This window comes from Biomphalaria glabrata, chromosome 1, assembly GCF_947242115.1.
Source record: "Biomphalaria glabrata chromosome 1, xgBioGlab47.1, whole genome shotgun sequence".
Taxonomy (NCBI): Eukaryota; Metazoa; Mollusca; class Gastropoda; family Planorbidae; genus Biomphalaria; species Biomphalaria glabrata.
In genome coordinates this window covers 43933636-43945723 of record NC_074711.1, presented here as the reverse complement: position 1 = coordinate 43945723, position 12088 = coordinate 43933636, and the positions used below count along the sequence as shown (strand labels likewise).

Here is a 12088-nt window from a genome sequence, read left to right as displayed (position 1 = left end):
TGTAATTTCACATGAATTTATCATTATTGTTTTAACAAAGACTTTGCATTGGAAAAGTTAGAATTCAAACTAAATTTTTCAGTATAAGAGTCATGATTGAGATGAATTCTAAACCCAAACACTCTCTTTATAGTCCCTTTTCCCAACCTTTACTCAATCTGATATTTTTCTAGTTAAATAAATTTGGGACTATAACTCACAATTTATACTTTTTTTTTTTTTTTTTTTTTTTTTGTAATATTTTTTATCGAATATTTTTTTTTCTGCGGCGGTCCTCAAAGCCAAAATCTAAATATGTGGGGTATTTTATCTTTTCAAGGAACAAATCGGTTTTATTTGCAATGTATTAATGGCCTATAAATTCATATTAGAATATTTTCAAGTACAACATCATTCAAATGGTCTTTTTTTTAATAGTATGAATAATTAACTTTAGGTCAGGAGAATGCGTTTCTTCTGTGAAGTATGCAAGAAAACGTTTTTGGCGTCGGGGCTTCGCCCCGAATCGTACTGATGAATAATGAGCTGTAGTTGTCAGGAGAATGCGTTTCTGCAGTGAAGAATGCGAGAAAACGCTTTTGGCGTCGGGGCTTCGCCCCGAACTCCTTTGATGAATAATGAGCTGTAGATGTCAGGAGAATGCGTTTCTGCAGTGAAGAATGCCACTCTCTAACCCCACTATGGAACCTTATAGTGCTGCCCCAGTTGTTTTGATTTTCGCCGGAGGTTGAGAAATGCTGCTTTTATTAATTCTTATATATATATATATATATATATATATGTGTGTGTGTGTGTGTGTGTGGCGTCACTAGGGTGGGTGTCACCCGGTGCGATCAGATCATGTTGTAACTCCCCCCTCTATACACCGCTGATGATACAAAAGTTTTCGTTGGATTATTCTTTTGTTAAACTATAATAAATTCAGGGGCGTAACTAGGGATTTGGGGGCCCGGGGGGATTGACCTCTTTGGGGGCCCCTTGCATTTTGACATTCGACATATGACATGAGATCGCAAAAATATATAAGCCTCAAATCAAATTGGTTCAGTATTTCAGTAAACTTAACAAAAAGTAATCATCAAGAGTAATGAATAATACCGTTGTTTATTAGTTAAATAATGCACAAGTGACAAATCTAAATTGATATCGCTTCACGTCCTGCATTCTGTGCAGCAAAGACATCTATAACATCAACTACATCGATACTATCTAGTATTTGTGACTTCACTGACATTAAAACCATGATAAGCCTTTCTTGCGTCATTGTGCTCCTGAGATACTTTTTGATGAGCTTGAGCTTTGAGAATGATCTCTCACATGACACAATGGAAGTGGCCTGAGTTAGCAGTATTCGGAGGAGGTTGCAAAGTCTGAGCACACGTAATTCCCATATGAAGCCTGTTTCCTCAATATGTCTATTGGTGATTGTATTACTATTTGTTGATGAAAAGTGCTCGTGCATCAATGACATCATTGAAAAAGCGATTTTCCATTTATTTCATCATACAAACAGGAAACCACTGTCTTGACCACGCAACTTCTTGACCAACGAGTCTACAGGCAACTGCTCCTTTACCAACGAGTCTACCCCTTCTTTCATTCGAGACACCATTTTATCTACCTTGTTCCCCATACTGTTAATTTGTTCACACATTGCTTCATTTATCTTGCCAATAAGCTCATAAATCTCCGGTTCAATTTCAAATAAGTAGGTATCTGGATCTTCGTCTTCATCTATCAAGGCTTGCCGGAGACGAGCTGTAAGCACCTCCTTGGTACCACCAATTATCTCATATCGGTTACGAAGTTCCTTCCTAAGCTCTCTAACTGAGAGTTGGTCTAATCGTTTCAAAGCTGCCATTGTAAATCCTACCTCCTCTCGTTGAGTTGCCTATAATCCCACTTCTGAGACCAATTGTAATAACTTAAGTGAGGCAACTCAACGAGGACATAGACGTTTATTTACACGGAGACATGACAAACACAAAGGGCATCTGTCTTGAGCACAACATCTCCATATTGGCTCTCTACTTGGGCGGAAATCGTTCGTCTCTTATGTCAACATCCGACTTGTCTGGTCACTGATAGTGCGCACCTTCTTTCTGCACTATCTTGAATGGCGGTGCGCATGGCAAAGTCATAACAATATTTTAAAACTATGATTTTGTGTTCTGACTCTACTCTAAATAAATTATATTTTATTTTAAGAATGCAAAGTTGGAAATTCTGTTCTGATGAAAAAAAAATATTAAACTAAAGTAGATGTTTATGGTTCTTTTGTATTTATTTTTAAATTATTTATTCATTAAAAATTAATTGCTCATTAACATTTACTTGAAGTAAAGATCAAAAACACAAATTCAATACATGATCAGCTCCCAATTCAAGCAGATCACAGCCCATCACTTAAATGTATTTACTGTCAATTCTACAGACTATTCATTTCAAAATGTTGCTTTAAATTGTTATATGACACAATCAAAATACTGGTACCTCACATTGATGTAGGACTAAAGCAGCTAAAATAATGACAAATTTTCATTCACTAACTTGTACTGTCATTTATTATCAGACGTGTTAAAACTAATGACCTGTATATATAATTGATTAAGCAGGAGCATCAACAAATCTTGAACAATAATTGTCTACAGAAAAACTTTATTCTTATCCAAATAATATACATTTACAATGTATTTAAACAAGTTAATTTATACAAATCTGTATGGCCTAAAGATTATGGTGTATTTTGAGCATTGTGTGAATACCAAGTTACATTATTACATGAAAATAGTGTACTCATTTTTTAAATATTCTGGGTAATAAAAATTAACAACTAATATGATACAATAAAATTGAAGCATTAGTCAAATAAAAAAAAAAATTCACTCAAGATCTATGTGAACTCTATGCTTGAAAAAAATCATTTTGAAATTAATTTAAAAAAAAAAAAATTATGGTTCTTTAGTCAATGGAATGATAGCAGCAATTATTTAACAATTTCATGATTATCCATTAATCTCAATATACTTATAACGGAAAAATAATTCACAAGGTTTAGATACAACCATTTGAAATAATGATTATAATTTTTTTCTTAATTTGCTTAATTCAAATCTAATATAAACAAGATTTCCTCTGTCAAGAAACTTATGAGGGAACAACATGCATGTTCTTCTCAGTAAGTTTTGCAAAGGGAATTAAGAATATATGATGTTGCTTTTTTTTGCCAACATTTTAAACCTTCACACCAGGTTTTTAGTTTTAAGGAGAATGCACCATATTTTATGTTTACTTTTGATAGATTCTTATTTTAATTTTAAAAAAGTAAAATTTCCCTTACATATCTTGCAATCTATGGGGCAGATGATATATAAAGTTTATCAGTTTCTGTGCCCCATGGTTAGCGAAGGTGTCATGTACCCAGCACAACAACCAACCACCTTTTGAAAAAATATCCCATTTCAGACGTCACAATCTATAGGGCAGATGATGTTAAGGTCATTTGATTCTTTGGCCAGTGCATCATGTGGCCAGCACAACAACCAACCATCTTTACTTTCCAAAACAAAAGTCAGCTACCCATTAGAGTTAGGTGGACTCAGGGGCACCCAAAAATCTAAAAATTTTTAATCCGAGTCTTCACAGAGATTCAAACCCATGACTTAACCATTCAGCCATGGATCCCCAAACTGCCTTTACTTATTCCTTACTATTGCCATGTATCCCTAGCCTTTTGAATTCTGAAATTGAAAATCCCAGTCTTAATTGAACCCAGGAACCCTCAGTTCAGAAGCCAAGTGCTTTACCACTCATTCACTGCACTCCCTATTGTTTTAATGGGGCTCAGATTAATAGTTTTCAAGTACAATATCAAACAGATTTAAAGAAATACTAAATCCAAACCTGTTGGCTGAATGACAGGATATACATAAATATGTATAGAGCTTACAGTATAATATATATATCTTAAATTAAAATTGGTCCAAGACTTTTATTTTGCAACATGATGGGATTTTCCTTTCTGGTGGTGCTATGCAGGAGTCCAAGAATCTCATCTTTTCTCATAACAGAAAGTTATCTAGTTATAAAAATAAATAAAAGGATTTTAAAAAAATAAAAATATGTGTGACATATGTGTTGACCATGCTAAACATATATATGTTATTAAGTATAATTATATAATTTTGCTATTCTAAAAATAGTCTGTACCTAAAAGGAGCTACTGTGTTAATGTGTAGACATGGCCCTGACCTTAATAGTTATGAATTATTACTAAAGGTGAAGGCAGATATTCAGTTAATTTGATGGACATTGCACTCATCTAAAAGCAACTATAACATATATTATGATTTACATTTTCATGGAAAACTAGTTTTTCAAAAATACAAGTACTTCAGCTTATGAGAAAAGTGCATAGGGAAAAATTGCAGTACCTTACCTTTAAGAGGTGCAACCAATCATTGACTTGTCAGGAATGCATGCCTTTTTCTTGCATTTCCAAACATAACTGTAATTATACAATTAGGCATAATGGCTAATTTCTTTTGAAAACATTAAAATTAAAAAATAATATTATTAAATTGAATACATTGTTGTATCAAACATACAAATTATCAGACATAATTTTGCCTAATTTCATCTAACAGTTTATTGTAAAGGAATGGCCTGCACAACAGCCAAGTATATTAGGCATTCATGAAAGATGAATTTGCTTAAGAGTGTTATAAAAAAAAAACTAGAGAAAAATGTTAAATTCCATCCCCGATATTTGGATGTTGCTTGACCATGAAAATCACACTTCATAAAACATCTTTTAGATAACTAAAATAAAAATTGTATATAGTACTTACAATAAATATTGAATGGATGCCAATATTATTAATGTCTGCCCAGAGAGTAGAAATAGTATAAGTATGATCCTTGAGCCATTCTGGTACATCATCAGAACTGGTTGGCATGGTTCTACTTGTTAATAACTGAAACATTACAAACATTTTTTTAAATTTATAATTTATCACAGACTAGAATAGAAATGTTGCCAGGAAAAATACCAATGGTTAGAATGCACCTGATGATACTTTTTTAGCCTTAAAATGCACCAAAACTTCATTCATTAAATCTGATAAGAAACATATATGTATCACACAAGTCCAAGTTGATCAGAGTGTCATAGCAAATAATTAACTAGATATGAGAGTTTTATATTAAAGTGCTGAATTTCAGGGGATAGATCCAATTTGACACCACATCATTTATTATTTCATGAACTCATGGGTCTGGGCATGGCATGGAATGGGAACTATTATTTAATGTATGGGGTGTAGGCGAGGCATAGATTATAAATTGTCTTGTATAGATTAGATTGGGTAAAACTTCCCATCGAAGGTAACTTTTACTGATAGATCTGGATCAATTATAAATTTATGGGATCTAGGCCTGCATACATTTTATCTTTTATTTATATATTTTATGTACATAAATTTATAAATAACTAGTCTAGATTCTATAATTATATCTTAATAATAATTTTTGTAGATGTCATATAATATCTAAAATATTAAGTATAGATCAGTAGATTTAGAATTTTAGCTAGTAAATATTTTTATATTCCAAATCTAAACTGGATCTATATATTGTATATCTATCTAGAATTTAGATCAGTAGATTTAGTATTTTAGCTAGTAAAATACTTTTATATTCTAAATCTAAACTGGATCTAGATCTAATTATTCTAGAAGCTTAGATCTAGAAGACTAGTTGTCAAGATTTGACTACACTATGGCTAAGGCTAATGCACTAGCTAAGTAGGCCTACTAGATAGATCAAGAGACAGAGTACTAATAGTAATAGACTCTTTTGCCTCGTTGGGCCTCTCAAATCAGCTACAGACTTTAGAGACAATTTAGGAAGGTGAATTTCGATCCAATTCCAAGATCTACAAACTACAGGTTAGAGTCTAGCTAGATCTAGTCTAGAAGGCTGATCAATTAAAAATAAAATCAATCATTTCTAAAGTTTGTAAAATTATATTTTATAGATCTAATCTATCTATTTATAATATAGAAATCTATGTCTACTATTTTAATATTTAAAATGATATGGCTGATGATATTAATTATTTTAATAGAGACATTGACATACTAGTCTAGATTATTATTCGAGATGATGATGATGATAATCAACTGGTAGAGCTATAAGTCAGTATAAACTATAATATAATCACTGCATCTGTTTCATTCACTGTCTGTATCAATAATCATGTGATGTGAAAGTGAAGTCTAGATTTAGATCTAGATTAGATAGAATTGATAGATTATAAATCTACTTTCTACTATTAAAAAGTTTTTAAAAAGTATTATTATTATAGATCTACATCTACTAATATTAGTACAGGTACTAGATCTACAGGAAATACACTATTGATTATAGTGACTATAATTACCGTCACTATACACTAATACTAGTAATACAGTTACAGTATAATACAGTCTATACTAATAACTATAGTCATGATCGATAGATCTAGAGTAAAGAGTTCTAGACGTAGACTAGATCTATAAACATTCATATTGACCTCATGTATGGTCTAGATCTAGAGAAAATAGAGTGGAAATCATGACTTTATTAGATCTGTTGAGTTATTTTTTTAAAAATATCTTTTAAATAGATCTCATCTAGAACCATAGTCTAAGTGTGGGTGTTGTAGATCTAGATTATTCTAGATATAAGAGATCTATAGATAAGTTCGGTTTTTTTTAAATGCGCATTCGAAATTTAAAATACCCAGATTTAAGTATTAATATACCCATATTGGTAGGGCCGCGTTAATCATTTATTAGATCTATTAAAGCATGTCTATATAAAAGATATTATTATTAAAAAAAAATATTATTATATAAAAGATATAGTTGTGAATATTTACTAAAAAAATTAAAATAATGAATTTTTTACTTTTGCCAATTAACACTCTGGCTGGCAAAAAGGATGACTCCTCAATACTGTGAAAAGACGATAACTGCATTAGTTGGTTAGGAATTGTATTTTGTAAGACTAACTTTAAAAAAAATATCCTTTAAGAGAATAAACGAAAAAAGGTTTGTCAGAAGAAAAGCTGGCTGGACTACGCAAATAATGGACCAGCCTCTCTCTCTTATTAAGAACATTGGTGACCGGGAAAAGTGGAGGATTTAGTTACGCGGGACAGATGATAATGATTTAATGTACATAAAAAAAAATCCAGATTTTGTGTAAAATACCCAAATGTGAATGTACTGAAAACAGCTATTTTAATGGGGTGGCCTTAAAAAAATAACTTTTGTGACGAACCCTTATTCAGGAAAATTTTATAAATCACAAAACATTGTGAGAAAATGGATGAAGTTTTTAGAGATCTAATAAAATAAAGCGTAGGAAAGTTTTACTCTCATTGAAGGTCAGTCCAAGTGACTGGAGGAGTAAATTTCTTCTTTTGCATCCTCCTGAATTTCTCCATATTGCACCATGCGTGAAAATGATGCGCGACGGCACTCCCCTAGTAAAAACTAGGAGCTGTTGTTCCATTAGTATAGTCATAGTTCCATGCGCTGACATGCTTTTGATAAAGAAAAATTTAATCACCTCTAGCTTAGTCACCAATTTATTAATAGTTAACACTTTAGTTTCAATCATAGACTATATATAGTTTCAATCATAGACTATATATAGTTTCAATCATATACTATATATAGTTTCAATCATAGACTGACATAGACTATATATAGTTTCAATCATATACTATATATAGTTTCAATCATAGACTGACATAGACTATATATAGTTTCAATCATAGACTATATATAGTTTCAATCATAGACTATATATAGTTTCAATCATAGACTGACATAGACTATATATAGTTTCAATCATAGACTATATATAGTTTCAATCATAGACTATATAAAGTTTCAATAAACTTTTGTGTATCACTCTTTCCAATACATCTGCCCAAAAATAAAGTAAAGCAAAGATTTGTAAAATTAAAGACATCTGGCAATACTCACTGACATGCGTGTCTGTTGGCTTCATTTTGAGAGCGAAAAAATAATTTCATTAGTGACTAAAAATCTAACATTAAACTCCAGACGCCGTAACTTTATTGTCGTATCCCTGAACTCGACACATCCTAAAGTCCAGCTCATTCCTTACTAAGCATTTTAAGATATCAGAACTATCTTATAAGTTTTGCATTTGGACATCTGATCAGTGTGTGATTAGTCAGGTTTAGTAATAGATTTTATATCAAAGTACCTTGTAAACAGGGGCGGACTGGGTATCAAAATCGGCCCGGGCATTACCATATAAACCGGCCCATAAATGGCATGTCATATATTTTCGGTGTGGGGTGGGGTGTTAAACCCCCTCCGCAATATATATATATATATATATATATATATATATATATATATATATATATATATATATATATATATATATATATATATATATATATATATATTAGTGTGTGTGTATATGTAATTAATCTTCATTACATTCTTATCTTTCATTCTTTTAAACGTTTTTTCTACTCTAGAATACTCTCTTCCTATAATTAGTGAAAGGTAGTACACACCGCCAAGGGACAGTTACAGCTAGGAAGTCTGGGGGAGCGCCGTAAGCTCCCCCGAATCAGAGCATCATTTCCGTTATTTTAAGCTTTAAAAAATGCATATTCTGAGGTATCTACAGTGCAATTAGCCTGCTACTCTTCCGCTAAAAAAATCAAAAACTAAATCTTCTATTCACTGGAGTCCAGCGACTGGTAGAAAATGGTAAAATGCTTAAGTTTTATATTGGAAAGGGGGGGGGGCACAAAACCACTTTTGGCTACGCTCATGAAATTTGGTGACTCTTGTTTGCTTAAGTTGGCTGCACTGGGGCAATAAGTAAAGTTTCCCTTTCAGACAATGAGATCTGAGGCCAGTGATGGTTTGAATTCCTCCCCTCTCGGCTATGCGCATATGATTTATCATAGGTGTAAGCCTAATTCTATTCAAAATATATAAAGTTTGATAACGCATCGAAAACTGGATGTATGCTTTCGTAGGCTTACATAATGTATTCTATTTATAGATCTACATGTATGTAGTCTGAAAACTATAAACACTACAATAGCAGCCTTAATGAGTTTCAAACTTTTTGGTATTACTTATAGATTACAGACGTTTCTTCAAAAAAATAAAACAATTAGGTCCTACGCATTTCACGTGTTAATCTAGTCATGCATGTTGATCTGTGACTTAAAATATGCTAAATCATTGGTTTTCCTGCCTGACAACCCATTCCTTTAAAGTGGTATCACCACAAATACAAAACTAGGGGTCTATCGAGCCGTCATCCTCCTCTACATTGCTTTATGCCTCAGAAACATGCATAGTGTACAATTAACATGTAAAGAAACTGAATCACTTCCACATGACATGTCTGTGAAAAATACTGAATGTCAAATGGCAAGACAAAATGCCAGATACTGAAGTCCGTCAAAGAGCGGGTCTGCAAAGCATCCACACATCCTGATGCAGTCCTAGCTGCGATCGGCAGGACACGTATGCAGAATGAAAGACCACCGCATCCCTAAACGACTTGTATGGCCAACTAAGCGAAGGAAAGCGCTCTTAAGGTGGTCAAAGAAAACGCTTCAGGGACACCCTCAAAGCTTCTCTGAAGGCGTTCAGCATAGACCCATCCACCTGGGAGACAGAGGTACATGACAGAGCATCATGACGTCGCGCTGTGAAAACCGGCGCACAGGTTGCTGAGGAAAAGAGAACAAAGCTGGCAGAAGAAAAAACGCCAAAGAAGAAAAGCAAGGCTAATGACACTAGCTCCAGCTGGAATAACCTGCCCAGTGTGCAGCCGAACATTCCGGGCTCACCAGCCACACGAGGAGACAAAAAACCCCAGTGCAAGGCCCTCGGCCCCCTGGATGACAAAGTGGTCATAATCGAACTAGGGAAGACGAACTATATAAATTCCTTTAAAAGATAAGAGAAAGCAGAACGGTTAGAGAGGTACCTCTAAATGTGAAAAGCTCTTGATTCGTCCTAGTACATTCTCAAAAACGAGATTTGTATATGAATATATTATTTAAAATATAAATGATTCTAAATCTCCTTTCATTAAATATCGGATGTGACAGCGCTGATAATAGTATATAAATTATTGTAATTATTGTAATAATTTTCATCATCAATGACTTCATACTAAGCATAAGTTTGCCGTTAATCACACTGGTATAAAATTGATTTAGATCTACTCTAGATTTTTGTTTTAATTAAATAATATATTTTTTTGTAAGCCTTAAGTGTAGTATTTTTAGATCTATGTTATTGCAAATAAACAACAAGAAACTTACTTTTTCTTTTCAAATCGCAGATAGTAGAACTTTATACCCATATTGAGCTATAAATAAGTTGGGTGGTTTGCAATTTCGCGGTTGTGTGTATATGTTTAAGTTAACTTCTATTAAGTTTTGTTAACGAGCTGATTGTCTCCCCTTTTGACGCAATATATCAAGGTTTTTTAACTTAGCCTCTCCCGTCCCTCTTTTTCGTTAACTTTCATGGAACCATAAAAAAACGGGTGAGGGAAGGAGCAAAACAAAAATAGGAGTGCCATCAAAGGCCCATGCCGACCAGCAAAATGATCAGGCCAAACACGGTCTCGAAGACATCAAAGTAGTGTTGAAGGCCATGCCGCTCGTGCATAGCAGAAAGTAAGGTCTAACGTTTTACAAATGATAATACGTACAGTGTATAGTGTAATTCTTAAAATAAAATTATATTCTTGTTGAATGTCAAACAAAATTAATTGTAATAATAATTTAAAAAGAAAACATGTTCGGGCCTTTGTGTCTTGTTGATGTCAATTTTTTTTTTTTAAAGTTGTCTGCATTGAATTTTTTTTTCTTTGGTCGCGACCAGACCGGCCCATTTGGTACCGGCCCACCGGGCATTTGCCCGTTTGCCCATATAGCCAGTCCGCCCCTGCTTGTAAACTTTATGTCCTAATGTCTTTAGGTCTCTTTACGTGGTTTGTTTAACAATTATACTTATACATTCATTTTTTTAGCATCACTGCTTTACAGCCTAATAATTGTTCTTTCAAAACAGTGTCATATTTAGATAACACGACACAAGGAAGTTCCCTTGGACCCTTCGTATTCAATAAACACTCATTGTCAACATGGTAATGACATGCCAAATTCTGCTTTGGTAGAAACAATGTGATATCAATCTGTTCAGACGTCCTTCCATTTTTGTATTTTGTATCGTAAGTCTGTTTAGCATCATGTGTCGGCACGTAACAAGTTACGATTATATTAATTTTAAACTATTATATTAGCTCAATATTTAATTTATGTACTTTAAAAATGTTTTTAATTTTAAGACTAATGCAAATAAATTTACAACCTAAACCTACAATACAGAGGCATTGTTGCTAACAAACAATGACACTGTAAGCACAAGGCTATAAAACCTGACCATTTCAAACTCTTTTTAGAAATAATTTTAGAAATTTATTTTGTTTTTAGAGATAATATAAAATGGAACTCAAAACTGCATTTGTAAAAAAAAAAGGGGGGGGGGGAGAATAACTAAATTCGAACTCGAGGGCTTAAATCTCCTGAAGCCAACCTACTGGCCACTCTGCCAGCAAAGATAGGAGGTTTTGTAGTTATATCTATAGTTAACTTAAAAGCGACGACCTACAAAGTAATAAGTATAAAGGGTAAAATATCTTTTTCTTGTTCGATACCAAACACAATAATTAATTACCAATAGTTAATTAGCTAATTAGTTATTTCTGTTCTGTTGATTATTTTAATGTTAAGTAAAATAAATAAGTGTGCGTTAGTCTTAAAATTTAAGCTTGATCCGGGATTTGGTGTGGGAGAAATAACGTGCACAAACTATTTACCAGACAGACCGACAGACAGAGTGAGTTGATATAAGCTTTGTAATAAAAAGAAATGTAGAGAGGGAGGGGGCAGATTTTCAGAGGCGAAAAAGACGAAAAAGAGCAGGTAGAGGGAAAGAAGTAGGTAGAGGGA

At 33.1% G+C, this 12088-nt stretch overlaps 1 long non-coding RNA gene across 4 annotated transcripts; it reads right to left on the bottom strand.

Annotated features, from left to right (window-relative positions):
* Window positions 1–2533: 2533 nt before the first annotated feature.
* Window positions 2534–6719, bottom strand: LOC129927741 (uncharacterized). Of its 4 annotated transcripts, XR_008779367.1 has the most exons (5): window positions 6575–6719; window positions 6142–6290; window positions 4851–4976; window positions 4439–4507; window positions 2534–4078 (listed from the first exon to the last, which is right to left on the bottom strand). It is a non-coding gene; the product is annotated as an uncharacterized LOC129927741 (long non-coding RNA). The 4 variants fall into 4 exon arrangements; XR_008779366.1 differs by lacking the exon at window positions 6142–6290 and having other exon boundaries at window positions 2536–4078; window positions 6575–6699; XR_008779368.1 differs by lacking the exon at window positions 6575–6719 and having other exon boundaries at window positions 2536–4078; window positions 6142–6335.
* Window positions 6720–12088: the final 5369 nt, after the last annotated feature.